The sequence below is a fragment of the Marmota monax genome, unplaced genomic scaffold, assembly GCF_021218885.2.
Source record: "Marmota monax isolate L192 unplaced genomic scaffold, Marmota_monax_Labrador192_F-V1.1 WCK01_AAM20220418_F8-fsc00070, whole genome shotgun sequence".
Classification (NCBI taxonomy): Eukaryota; Metazoa; Chordata; class Mammalia; order Rodentia; family Sciuridae; genus Marmota; species Marmota monax.
The window spans coordinates 9,328,490-9,341,038 of record NW_026692116.1 but is presented as its reverse complement, the minus strand read 5'-3'; positions in this window follow the sequence as shown (position 1 = coordinate 9,341,038).

The window sequence follows — 12,549 nt, the reverse complement described above, 5'->3', positions numbered from 1 at the left end:
CCAATTTTTTTTTCTTTTTTTAATGCTTAATACATTACAATTGTACATAATACTTGGGCTCATTTTGAAACAATATGTGCATGGAATTTAATATGCTCCATTTCAATTCCCTATGCCTCCTCTTTTCCATCCTTCATCTGTCCCCTTGTTCTCCTCATCTCTCTACTGGTATTCTATTTATTTATTTTTAAATGAGTCTCACAGAAAGTCTCAGGACACAGGAAAATTACAGACAACTTCTCAGCCAGAACATAATACAAATTGCCTCTAGTTCAATTACCAATAGTCTCCACATTTTTCTCTAAGCCCTCTTGAGCCATGTCTTCCGGTCCACAGTCCTATTGGCATTCTGGACTTCCAAGCTCCCACTAGAATCACTTATTAAACTCTGCTTAAAACAATCTAAAGCATTTCCAGTTGCATTGATAAGCATCTCAAAATTCTTTCCACCAATTTCAAAAAGCTCCAAAAGCTCCAAAAGCTTCTGAACCACATGGTCAAGTTAGTTACAACTACCTCACTCCTAGTACCAGTTTCTGAGATGTCCTCAAGCCATCTTTCTTAGAGTCTCTGAGCAAAATCTTTAACATTTCTTCATGGCAGTAATGTCTCTAACAACTGCAACTTCCTTAGTCCCAGTTTTACTCTAGGCACTCCACAAACTATTAAGTAAATAAAATCATAGGTTATACAGATATAATTATGGGGAGGAGTAGAGGCATAGAAATAAGAATTAAGATAAAGAGACAAATCAGTAAAGGAATCAATATAGGTATGCAAATTTCTATTTCTATATTTCTCCTAGAAAAGATACCATAAATTAATCCACTTTCTACTATGCAAAACCTACAAAATACAATGAAAAAAATAGAAATTCAGAATATAATTTCAGTTTTTGAAAGGTTGTATGAATTACAAAGGTTAATATTACAGTAAATAATATTCATGTGTATACCATCTGCATCTTTTATTGCATCTGTTTACTTATCTTAATGATTTTTTATTAGAAAAAATTATAGAATTTTTGACAGAAGTTATGAATTTAATCCTAGTTGTTGGAAACCTTTCAGAGTTCCTTGGTTTTCCTTGATTTTTAAACATATATAGACTTATATTCTATCTATCAATAATCTATCTATCATAGCATTTATGTAAGAATCAGATGTATTACAATTATAAAAGCCTTTTGAAGCCAGAAAAAAATATTTAATATAAATCCTTGCTTTTTTATCTTATTAGTACTTTCTCTTTTTATAATTAAATGAACTCAAGAAAGAAAGGGCAGCATTAACAGAATTTAGGAGGATAAAATTGTTCTCCAGTGACTCAGATTTGATTGTGTGATCTGTGTACTATTTTAGTTCTTTCTAATATATTTCCATTAAATTGAGTTTTCTTAAACTAAGACACTTAAAAAAAAAAAGAACAGAAATCTATCTTTCTATCGTGGACATCATAGTAAAAGATAAAAAAAGGGAACCTTGTTGATAAATTTTTCTCTTTTATATTAATTGTGTTAAAAGCATCAACATGTATCATAATGTTTCCTGGTGACATAGGTATCACTGTTTGGCAAAAATTCATTCCTTTCCCATACCCACAACCTCTACAGAAGTGGGCACTTCTTTAACCACAAAATTTTGCCCTGGCCATGGGACTTGTTGGTGAAAGACAACATGTACCAGCTCCAAACCTAAACAGCAAATCTTTCCACTGAGCTTTCTGGGAGCTTCTGATCTCTAGTGTGAGACGGATACACCCTGGCTATTTACTATACTTTCCTTCTGGGCCATGGAATCAGATGCGTTGTAAAGCATCTTTCTTCGCCTATATATAGAACTGTGAGCAAGTGACTGACTATGCATTTTGAGGGTGCTTGCTAGTCTGCATTGACATGGCAACAAAAATTGTTATAGCCAGTTACTACTGTTATGCAAGTGATCCTCCTATCTTCTCCTTTCTAGTCTATAGAGTATTCTGAAGGAAAATTTTGAGTCTCCAGAATAGATACAAGTACCTAGATCACTTGTCCTGGTTGGGGGAAGAAGTGGAGGGAAAAGACACAAATGCTCTTGGTTTGAGACTGGGGATAGTTGAAGCTCTAACCCAATTGAGGAAAAATACACTAGATAATTCAGTCTACTCCTATGAGAAGAAATCAAGGGGGTAAATTACAAGGGTATTGGAGTTAAGGGACAACCTTTCTTCCTGGAAACCAGAAGATTAGAGATGAAGCATACACTCTACACACACACACACACACACACACACACACATACCGAGTGTTCTTAGTATATAGGACTTGACTTTTAAACATGTGGTTGAGTAGGGATGTTATTATGTTCCTTGGAGGTCAAAGACAACCTGGAAACAGAGAGAAAATGAGGATCAGGACAAGATGTAATCCCCAAGGGCACTCCCCCAGTGGGAAGCCTTCTGGGAAGCTCTGCTTCCACCTACAAAACACCACTCCCTCAATTCATTCACTTCCTCCTCTGGCTACTTCTGGTGGACAATAGAGATATTTCCCAAGAAGTCTCTAAACTGGGTTACCAATCAGCACCATACATTAATTCAACACAATCCAAGGCCATGCTGTGACCCAAAACAAATATTCATCCTTTATCCATGTCTTATTTCAAATGAAGAAAATCCATGTGGGCCACTACAGCAATGAAATTAAGATATTCTAACAATAAAAGAAAACATCCTAGTGGTACTGCAAAATTTCTAGCATATACTTCATTGCATTTTGTTTTGGATCAGCCTTTTGTCAGTGTGGCTCAAATAACTGACAATAATAACTCTGATGAGGAAAAATGTATTCTGGCTCATGGTTTCAGAGTTTCAGTCCATGGTTGGTGAATTCATTGCTCAGGGCACAGGACAAGGCAGAACATCATGAGTGAAGGGTATGGTAGAGGAAAGCTGCTTAGCTCACAGCAACCTGGGAACAGAGAGAAAGTGAGGATCAAGACAAGATGGAATCCCCAAGGGCACTCCCCCAGTGATATACTTCCTCTAGCCATGCCTCAACTGCCTATAGTTATCACCCAATAAATCCACTTATATTATTAAGCCAATAAATGGATTAATCCACTGATGAGGTTATAGTTTTCACACTCCAATCCTTTCGCCTCTCAATGTTACTACATTACTTAACACCAGAGCTCTTTGGGGTACATTTTTAGATCCAAATCATAACATATAACCTAATTCCTAGGGAGAAATTACATCTAATGATTAAATTTCTTCATAAGCCCAAAGTTATAATCTAAAATAAATTCAAATCTGATATCAAATTCCTGTGTTTATGAATAAAATGTTCAAAGGAGCATGTCTCAGTTCTATCCTCTAATGTGTTTCATTCTGCTCAATGTGAGCTGGAAAGCTTCTGTATGTTGAGTGGAGTTGTGGCTCCTCCAGCAGCCATGCCCCAGACTCTTAATGGAATAGGTGATTATTTCAGGAACTCAGAAGTAGCTGTTTCGTCACTGACATTATGCTAAGGAAGCCCAAAGATTTGAAGGAGCACATAAGTAGCTGTGCTCCCACATTCTCAAGATTTAAAATGAATCACAGCCCCTTGAAGGAGTCACCCCTGTTGGCATCACAATCCTGGACCCCCACTTGTAACCTATTACTGCCCACAACAGTAGCAGAAGCTCAGTGGCATGAGTAAAAGGGACAGATAAAGACAGATTGTGACAGCATTATCCTATACCACTTTGCCAGAATCAATGGCCAGTGAACTAAAACTCTCTTGGGAGAAATCTCCCTGAAAGACATTAATTTTGGCACTATAAAATTTTTATGTCTGGGGAAATGAAAAATCTTCCTCTGTGTAAAATTCCTTAATTTCCATTTTGCCTTTGAGTTCGGTGTCTGGTGCCTGGAAGTGTGTGCACACTCTTCTAAGCAGGCTGGGGCAATCCTTTTTTGCCATCATGACTGTTGCCACTGCCGATGCACAAACTTGTTTAGACCTATGAACCCTGTCTCCTGTGGAGGTCTTTGCTTCATCCTTGCATCTATTCAAATGGCAATTTGATTCTTAAGTTGTAGCTTAATCAGATTCTTAAACTGTAGCTGCTGCGGCTGCTTCTGAAGCTGTGTCCCCAAAGTCCTGAAAAGGACTAACACTGCCATGTGCCTGCTAGACTCTAAACACATTGAACTCAAGAAATCTAAATTCAAGGTCAAAGCTTGTATAATTAACTAAGCCAGATCAATGGACACCACGTGCTAGGACAGCCCTCAGGGGGCTCTGGACCAGCCATATTAATCCAAGATGGGTTCTTTCACCTGGCCATGAATGCAGAATGAGATTAGGAGCAATTTTTTTAACACTTCTTCCTAGGCCTACCAAGGACTATTTAAAACCAGAAGCTCGCTAGTTCACAAGGACTCCAGCTGCCTTGCAATGAAAAGTGGCAAATATTTTGTTGCCTACCGATTTCCGAAAATAAATTGAATACCATGTCAATATCTTCTGCAATGCTAGGCCAGGCTAGCTTGTTCTTAGGGACAAGCGGCCAAAGTCTTGAGACTTACCTGCTACCTGTTTAAAGGCATATTCCTGCAATCATTACTATATAAAAGCAGCCATCCACATGTGGGCAAACATTGTATTCTACTCCAAAATTAGAATTCTGCCTAGTTTCCTTGCCTGAAGGTTTAAAGCTGTTGGTAAAAGCTGTTGTCATTAATAGCCACAGATAGACCTGTAAAATATGGCATGATATATACCAGAGCCTCCTACTACAGTAAAACACCCACACAATTTGCACTTAGTTAAGCATTAGCAAAATTTGAAGACACTTTAAAGCTAGTGCTGTAGTTCTTTCAAAGATTTTAGTCCATGCATTAGAAGACTAATTATCTTTCAGTTAAAACAAGTTTTCTACTACTGAAAGCCTTATCCTTTAGGCTCAGGGAACACCAGACAATGGATACCTGCCGGAGACACTCAGCATGCATTGCCAGTTTCTTAAGTATCTGAGTGTTGGCCAGAGACATGCTCTCCACAGACTAGCCAACCTCCAGGAGAAAGGACAGAGTAATTTGTGGCTCTAAGTCCTCTTCTTCCTATCAAACCCACTAATGACTGTAAGGAGATTAAGGGAGAACAGAAGTGCCCGGAAAATGCAGAAGGATGGGGGGAAGAAGACTTATTTATTGACCCCTCAGAATTACCTTCCAAATTTATTTACTTTTTTTCTAAACATTTTTTGTTAAAAACATAAAACAAACAAACAAACAAGCAAAAAAAAAAAAAAAAAAAAAAAACCTTTCACTAATTTGAAGTGCCACTTCTTCAATTACTGCATTTACTTTTATTGGCCGGTCTATAGTTTTCCATTCGTGCACCAATTCCAAACTGTTCAAATTGCAAAAGTGTTAACAATTATATTTCAAATATCTAACTAGTTCATCCTTTCCTTTTTTCTCTTTCCCCCATTTTGATTTGATGAATATTAATAGGTTAATTTTCTCAGATTAAAAAAAATACATTTTCTGGAATTTTGAAATCACACTGTGGATTTGGCATAGAGTTCTAATACAATAATTAAATATTTATGGCACTTACTTATTGGTTCTCTTTTCTTAAACTTCTATGCTTTGAACTCCCAAGGGGAAGAAGTATTTATTTTCATCTCTGCATTTTATTATAATAGTTCTTCCATCAATGCAATGAGTTTGTTTTTAAAAATGTGTCTTCTACTTAGACTCCCATCCCCTACCTTCTCCATCTACCATATTCTGCTTATTTTTCTAAACCTCCATGGAATGTCAACTCCTCTGATGTGTCCTCATCACTATCTGCCGGGTAGAACCTTAAGTCTCTCCTCTGTGATACTATGTTACTCTCTAAAGGTTTCTATCATGTTCCCTACTGTTTTTGTGAATGCATTCATCTCTCTTCCTAGTCATTTAAAATTAAACTTCATGATAGATGAACTGTGATATTCATACTTCCTTGTGTATTTCCTGACATAACATGATTTGCAATATGTGTTTAATAAACGAATGAAGGCAGTAAGTGTAAATTGTTTTTGCTTTGCAATGTTTATCAAAATTGGAAGTATATCTTTTTTGTGTAATTACTCCTTAAAAATAAATTGTTGAAGCAAAATAATAACTCTGCTTTTAAGGAAAATAAGAAAGTAGTTTATCTTGAACCAAATGTCCATGATGTAGACCTGGGAGCGCAGATTCAACTTACCCTGAAAGAATATTCTGAAGAAAAAGAAGTTGTAGCAATGCTAGTAGAGAGCAAAGGTAATCTTATACCAATACAGCTAGTGAATACATTGATGGGGGGAACTACAGTGACAGATTAAAACGAAGCAGGGAAATTCTGACTATTAAACCGAGATGGCATCTTGCTATATTCTTAGAAGATCAGTCAAATCCAGGGACTGTAGTTGTCAAGCTATGGCTAACCAACGAGGTCAAACTTATATCCCTACTAGTGTTGAGAATGTGAAATAAGATACAAAAAGCTAAGATCAATAATTGGAAGTTGCCCTGTCCTCATAAGACTCCTAGTCTGTTCATGTAGTATTTGCTTAAGAAGTTCTGTAATGTTAGGGGCCAGCCTATAGACAATATAATGTGCTTAATTTCATCATTTTACCCTGAGACTCCATGTCATGTAAGAAATGTTTCTCATATGGGAACAACCCACCTCTGTGCCCATCAGCAGTTACTTAGCATAGTATGTTTGGCAACATGAAATGGAAATACTTAGACAATGTAAAATTGTTCTCTTTTGGGTTCCCATTTTTCATGGACAATGTACCTTGTCAGAAAATGAATGTCTAGACATTAATAACCATTCTTTAACTTGGACTCAACGAGGATCGTTTTGACCCACTTCCCCCTCTGCTTATGATTTTAGATTTCATGGTGTTTGTTTATGGTCTTGAATCATACCAACAGCTACTTAAATTAATGTACTGACATGCTTTACTCATGGTATAAAAGGTATACTCAAACCCTTGGAAGGGGTGGAAGGGTGTAAACTTGCAGCCTGCCCCTTGACCCACAAGCTAGTAAATCCAGACCACCAGCTGGTAAAAAAAAAAAATATTCTGTCTCTTGCTTTAAGGTCAACTCAGTTATTTATTGCAATTTTGCCATAACATTTTAACACAGTTTCTTTGTAAATACTTAATTACAGAATGTTGTTTTCAAATATTTTAATTGGAGGCCTTTACACTGTGAGAGTTCTAGTACTTCAAGTTTCTATGTAAATAATCTGAAGCTCAAGTTAAACAAAAAGAAAATAGCAAGTATACCAATCAGATACCACCAACTAACCTTTAACTAGAGACTTATCACTCTGACCAATAGGCAAATATGTTTTCCCTTAATTTTGCAAACACTTCATAAAAGTTTCTTCTTTTGCCCTCCCAGGGGAGTGCAAAACTGCTTGTAATCTTCTGTTGATTAACTCATGAATTACTAAAAACTCAAATTAAACTTTTTTAAAATTTAATGTGCCTACCTGGGGGTATAGTGTTAGATTATGTGCTTAGCATTGTTTAGTCAATCTCAGTGCTAAAAGAAAATTAAAATATAATGTGCTTAACTTCATCTTTTAAGAGTGTTTTCCTCATTAGCTTGTGAGCAAACTTCATGAGGTCAGGGCTCATGCCAGGCCTGTTCACTATTGAATTTCCAGGATCTGGCATGTAGCAGTTGGCCAATAAATTTTCTTTGAGTAAATTATTATTTCTTAATGATATTGTGACACCTTAGCAAATGTTCACATTAAAAGATTGCATGGAAAAGTGTTATATTAAAAATCAATAGACATTTCTGGAAAAGAAATAATATTGTTTGATGATATGTGAAGATTTAAATTCCTCATTTTAGAAGTCATCAAAAGACTATGATCACAGGAGATGTCCTTCAGCAAAGTAATATTTTTATTTTACTCTAAGTCAAAATATGATGGGAAATCTACCCATAAAACATTTATATAGTGCATATAAATAGGCTTTTAGAAACAGAAACAGCAGCCAACAGGTTCATCCTGTCAACAGCGATTTATTAACATGACAAATAGACAAAATAACATGTAAAATGAGCCATAATCCTGTTTCATTTTCATCTCAATGGTCACTTCAAAGGAAATCATGTCATTGTTGCATTTAAATGTTTCCTTATTGAATACTTATAGTTGTTTTAATAAAGAAGGACCCAGAAAACTGGTCAAGAATTTTGGAAATGACATTGCAGGGAAATGATCTGGAAAAGCACATTTTTGCAAGCATACTGTCATTAACATAGTCCAAACACACTTGTGTCTTTCCACAAAGTCAAAAATTATTGAATAATGATAAATTCACAAGCTACACCACTTTCATCAGTGGAAGTACACTGAATACTTATGGCCTCCTGTCAGTCATAAGCTGGGCAAATACAGGTTCTTTTATTCCAATCTTAATTTCTAATATCTGTAACACTCAAGTCATGCATCTTACTTTGCACAAGTGTGTGTGTGTGTGTGTGTGTGTGTGTGGTGTGTTTCAAAAAGGCTAAGAAAGTGTTAAGGAGCCACAGGGATTCAGGAGGCAGAACTGAGAACAAAGACAGAAAGCAAATAGGAATGCATAGGATCACTATAGGTGGTCAGATGTTACCAATTAGCCTAAGATTCCAGGCACAGAGCTCTCAGCAAACAGAAATCTATTCTAGGCCAAGTTCTGCATGGTTGGCAGTTTCAGAGTATTGGCTCAGAGTGGGCCTTGTGTGACTATCAGGGACTGGAGAAACCATGATCCCAGAACAGAGATGTGGACATTTGTCCCTGAAGTGATATTCCTGTGCAAGGCTCATGAGCAGTGACCAAGTGAAGGGGTCACAGAGCTGCGGTGTCCAGTCTCGGGGTACTCTTCCTTTTGTAGGCCTCAAGTGAGAGGGTTGCTTCATTTGGTGGTATGGTGTATTCAATAAAGTCACACTGGTTTTTCTGATATGAGTTTGATGTGTTCATGCATCTGTGTGTTTCTGATTAATTTGATAAGTTCATAGATGGTCATTTTTATTGGCACAATTAATTTATCTCTTTGTGCCTTATGTTATGGCAGGCAGAAGACGATTGTTCACTTGTACAAAAGAGGTATAAAGTCATTCTACCTCAGCACTGAAGCTCATGATAGACAATAGCTCGTGGCAAACTATGACTTTCTAAAATTGAGAACAATAGGGACAGTCTAAAAACTACTGTTCTATACATCATGAATAACTCTGAGCAGGGCACTGCCTGCTCTCCACACATAAGTTTGAAGGAAAAATTATTCTGAAAACATAGAAATTCCCAGCTTTCCATGAATAGGATAGAAAAGACCTATATATCATTACTAAATAGTGGAGTGGCCTTGATTCAGCAATAAGTTAATGTGTATATAGATATATCTAAACAGTGGTCAATAACCACATCTTGTCATATTGTTATTTTTGGATAACAGTTCCTATCTGTTGATGCTTATTGTCTAGCTTTTCCATTAAAAACTTTAACAGATTTATAATATTTATTTTAAGCACCAGGTACAGTAATACACAACTATAATCCTAGTGACTAGGAATACTGAGGCAGGAGGATTACAAGTTTGAGGCCAGCATCAGCAAGTTAGCTATCCCTTGGGGTATAGCTCAGTGCTAGAGTTACCCTGGGTTAATTTCCGAGGAGCACCTTATTTTGAAGATTTTGTCTGTTAATTAACCTCTGGGATATCTTTGAATCTGCTTCTATTGATCATTTTTTCTTTTGATCACGGGTCACATTTTTATGCCTCTTTGCATGTCTTACATTTCTATATTCTAGATATTGGTATCAAAGAATAGCACAGATGGAAGTAAATGATATTTACCTCCATTAAGGGCATCTTTCCTAAAATCTGTACTTAAACCTGATTTGGGGAGGGTTACCGTTTGGGTAGATTTCAGGGCACCAATGATTTCAAATAATTTGAGGACCTGATTAAGACTTTTCTTCAAGCAGTACTTGGTTGATTTAAGTACCAATAAAAAATCTTAACGTCTCACTGCTTATAGTGCCATTATTCACCTCACCAGAAGGCTTCCTCTGCATTCTAGTGTTACTCCTGGCTTTTATCATTCCATAAATCTCTCTCTTTTTTCTTTTAATCTAGGAAAGACTTGGCAGGTGGACATGCACTCTGCTTCTGGAACCCCTCGAGGCTGTAATCTGTCATGCCAGCCCCTGTGACCCTTAAACGTTTGGCGGTTTCCCCTGACTCTAGAAATCTCACCATCGGTGTGACACTTGTGTCTTCTCCCACTTTCTAGGGATGTAGCAGAAGACGCTTTCTCTCCTAGCGAGAGAGCTCTGAAATTTAGTTTAATATTTTTGTACACTTCACCTCTCTGATGAATGTAAAAAACTATAATTTTTGTATTCCATCCATCTTTTTAGTTGGAAGCAATACTGTCTTGTGATTTTCTACAAAACTGAAGAAGGAAATCTTACTTTAACCGTTCTGAGTCACTATTTTGTCATCTCTAAAAGAAGAAATTATATGTGGATTTAAATATAGCATGTGAAAATTACTTGGCTTGGTGCCTGACATTGGTAGGTGCCTGATAAATATTAATGTCCTTTCTCCATTAAGTTGGATAGGGTGGTATGTCATGTAGAGAAATAAACAGCTGTGTGGGTTTTGTTTGAATAGAATTTGCAAGGGGTTAAGTTTTGAAAACACAGATCATAGGTTAACAAAAAAAGATAAAGAAAAATGGATTTTTTTTCTGCTTCATTTCTTTCTTTTAACCCGTGTTTATAGAATGTTTTCTTAGGACTTGTGCTTATGGCTCTTAAAAGAGACTTCTAACTCAGAAATCTTTTAATTACCAGAAGTGTGTTTTTTAAAACCATATCAGTGTAACTAGTATATTCTATAGAAGCAAACATGTTTATTTCTACTTAGATGTCTGTTTAATCAAGCATGAGAGATGACATGGAAATTGTGAAAACAGCACCAAATCTGACAAAAGAAAAACCTAGTTAACAGTTAACAAATTAAAACAGGAAGAAGGCCTTCTGTAATCAAGGACAGAGGACAATGATTACAGTGTAGATGCTTCAAGGGAAGAGTGAATTTATGAACACCTTGCTATCTACTAGAGAACTATGGGTCAGGGTTGGGATTCATTCAGTGCTCCACACCTAGAAGGATGAACTGGATCCCTTGGGGGGTAGGGCAAGATCAAAAAGGGGAGCTTAGTTGCCTGTGGCAAGAAACCTTGCTGGAGCTTTCTCTTCATGTTTTGCATCTACTTAGACCAAAAGGAATCTACTTGTTAAAACTGTTTCACTCTCACCAGGGAAACCAGATGGGTGACCCCAACAGGAAGATGAAACAAGCCTTTATATATAAAGAGAATTGTTAAATGGAATAATCATATGTTGGAGTATGTCGAATTTTCATATCATCCACTTTCATTGTGAAAACCTGATTAATAAGACACTAAAGCAAGACAGGGAATAAAACACAAAGGTGAAAAGGAAGAAAAGAGTCTCTTGTACATTTATCTGGGTCAGTAACAAGCTAAGACCTCAATGAAATGACATCCGGTGGGAGTGGGGGCAGAGGTGGACTTGTTCACTTGTGATCTTGACCTATCAGCTAGTGCATGAGGTTTCCCAGCAGCTGACAACACTTTTTCATCTCTCCCTGGAGGCAGCAGCTGGTCTCCTGTCATCCCCTCTAATACTTCCTGCTCAATCTGGGAACATTTAATTAAAAAAAAAAAAAAAAAACTCAAACAAACCATGAAGTGTGTGTTCGGGACCAATACTTCACGTTTCCTAGTCGTGATCTTGTCCTGATTTCATGAATGACAGTTGTGCTGTGTCATCCTGTGCCGCAGCCATCTCAGCCCTTCTCTCCTTCCTCTCTTCCTGTACTCTGTGGAAAGAAAGATGCCATCAGCAGTCTATCTCTAAGTAGTGCTCCAAAAACGGGAGTCTCTTGATTGTATGGCTTGCTTTACTGAATACAGCTCCATATTTTATTTTATTTTAAATTGTACTTATTTCATGCTCTTCTATTTGTGTCAGTCACTACTCTAGGAAACACAAATACAGTCTGAGTGTTCAGTTTATGTCACTGACTTGGTTAGCTATTTCAAGACCTTCCCTTGATCGTCTGTTTGAAATCATAGATCCTTGGGCTTACCTGTATCCTAGCACATCCCACACACTGTATTTTAGTTGTGAGAACTGATGGCACAGTAGCAAGTACATGGACTTGGGGATTTATAATACCAGATCAATGTCCAGCTGTTTGACGTTGGGCAAGTAACCCTAAGACTCACTTCTTTCACCTGTAAAATGGGTATAATAACAAGATTTCTGTTCTACCGACTGGCCTTTTGAGGAATAAAGTACCAAGAAGAAGCAGAAGCTAACCTTAGAATTTTTTCTTCTTCCACTCCATTCAGATTTTTTTTCTTATTCAATACCCTTCTAAGACTCCATCTGGAGCCAAATAGAGCATCATAGTTGCACTGATC